The following is a 2,190-nucleotide window of genomic DNA, read 5'->3' as shown; positions in this document are numbered from 1 at the left end:
GAACAAAGAATTAGTTAAGGTTTTTGTGTAAAAGAAAAAGAAAAAAAAAAGCCTAATGAAAATATAACGTGAGACCATCTGTATACTTGATTAGATGTTAAGCGTGCAAACTTCATACAAAACAGGTACAATTATCGTTGGGTTCAATATATTATTATGTGTGTACGTTGTGGCAGCTTGACATTGAGTCGCTATTTATGTGACTGCGAGCTAATGGAGAATATTAGAACATAGTTGCGTTGCAGATATGACATGTTAATTCAGACTGGTCGCGCACCACTTCCAATATGTACTTCGTTGCGATCTGGAAGCTTTTCCGACTGTTGTTGGGGGTGAGGGGTCATTACCAACATATAGGACAACATATAGGTTTCACATTTACACAATGAATAGTAATGATGCGACTTTGATGTAAATTGCACTCGTGTCCAGCTGTCGGAAAACATCAAAAAAGTTTTTGATTTTCTTATGGAAACAAAAACAGGTTAAAACAGGCAGCGAGTTTCGCACAGTGGGAAGACACTTTTGATATTCGGGCAACAGGTCGTGCGCAACGCTGCAAGACATATTTTCTTTTCATGTCCCTCCCCGGCTCTGTGCTTCTTTTCCGATACTGTGACTGTTTTCAAACTATCAACATTTCACTTATAGGCTACTAATCATTAACAGGTATATAATTAAAATATATGTACTGTGAATGATACAGTAATGTGTGTGGTTATGCAGAGGTTATGTGGGTGTTTATTATGTAACTTTATATAACCCTTTGTAAATATTCACAGCATTATTTGATTACAGAGGTCTGCCTCATGACAGGTGAAAGAGAGCAGGTACACAGGGTTTTAACATGCGCCCTGTCATCAGTTCGCCAAGCGGAATCTGAATTGAGGTCTCATACAACTGACGATATAGATGATTTTGATGCAGCCTCTTTTGTCAGTGAAACAAGGGCCTTGTTTAGAAGTAGATCTGTGGACTCATCACAAAGGACAGGTAACATAAAACAGAAAGAAAATATGTTATATTACCAACCTGCTTTACGCCAGCCAGTTATTTTTCTAAATGTAGGCCATAATAGCCTTTTTTTATTATTAATCTTAATGTTAATGATCATTTAAGTACATTTTCATTTTCTTTTTTACAGTGTCATACATCATTTAATATTTGACAGAAAAAAGGGATAGAATATCTAATGACACTGCTTTTATTCCTTTTCTGCTGCTACCTTGTTACTATAAAGCAACACAGATGTCCTCATATTTAGAATGGTGCTAAGTAATTTGTGTTAGTTATTTAAAAGTATTTTTAATGTTAATAAGGTAATTTTCTTTTATTTCGTATCAACTTTGATTTTGTGTGAACCTTTTTTCTGCTCTCCATTACTTCTAGAGTAATATTCAATGTTTACTATCTGAAGTTAGAATTCTTATCCCTGATTTTTATGCCTTCTGTACTTTTAGCTGTTTCTTTCATTCTTTCTTTCTTTCTTTCTTGGAAATTGGAAACTGATGTAGGAAAGAGAGGCAGAAAAAAAGGACGGCAAAGGGGACATTTATGGAAGACTCATTTTTTCTTACTGCAAAAGAACAATGAAGAATTTGTACCACCACCGTCTGAACTATCAAGACTGACAAGAAATGGATTAGGTAGGTTACGTATTCTCCTAATGATAACCCTTCCAGTGTTTAATGTGCATTTTATTTTTTACTATTTAAAAAAAAAAAAGAAAAAGCGTACAGATTAAAGCCATGCATTTTATTTGCAAATGTTATGTTACACAATAAAATTTATATATTTTAATCAAACCACTGATTGTTTCTCCATTGTTTATGTTGCTGTAGGAGTTCCTAAATGTGAACAACCTGCTACCAATGAAAGATATGGTTCAAAATCTACTGTTCAGCGAAGCTGGAGTTTAAGACAGTTAGAGAATTTTGTGCAAGATAGTTTTCCTGACGTTCCTTTGATTCTAACTGGCTTTACCTTTGCAAAGGCAGAGAAGGGTCGGCGTCTTAGTAAGCTAAACATAACGTCTGCAGCTGAGCTACAAACCAAGATAGGAAAAGGAAAGATTTTTATAGTTCCTAATCATGATATACCATTGCCAATTGAGGTAGGTCAGTTTATTCTTTATGACAGATGGATCTTTACTACCTAATTATTGTTTTGTAAAGATGGATTGAGTTTTTT

General features: G+C 34.6%; 1 long non-coding RNA gene across 1 annotated transcript; it reads left to right on the top strand.

Moving 5' to 3' along the window:
• Window positions 1-864: 864 nt before the first annotated feature.
• Window positions 865-1,960, top strand: LOC117968645 (uncharacterized). Its single transcript, XR_004662365.2, has 3 exons — window positions 865-993; window positions 1,515-1,646; window positions 1,842-1,960. It is a non-coding gene; the product is annotated as an uncharacterized LOC117968645 (long non-coding RNA).
• The last annotated feature ends 230 nt before the right edge of the window (window positions 1,961-2,190 follow it).

Source organism: Acipenser ruthenus, chromosome 11 (assembly GCF_902713425.1).
Source record: "Acipenser ruthenus chromosome 11, fAciRut3.2 maternal haplotype, whole genome shotgun sequence".
NCBI lineage: Eukaryota > Metazoa > Chordata > Actinopteri > Acipenseriformes > Acipenseridae > Acipenser > Acipenser ruthenus.
This window is presented reverse-complemented; position numbering and strand designations above follow the sequence as displayed.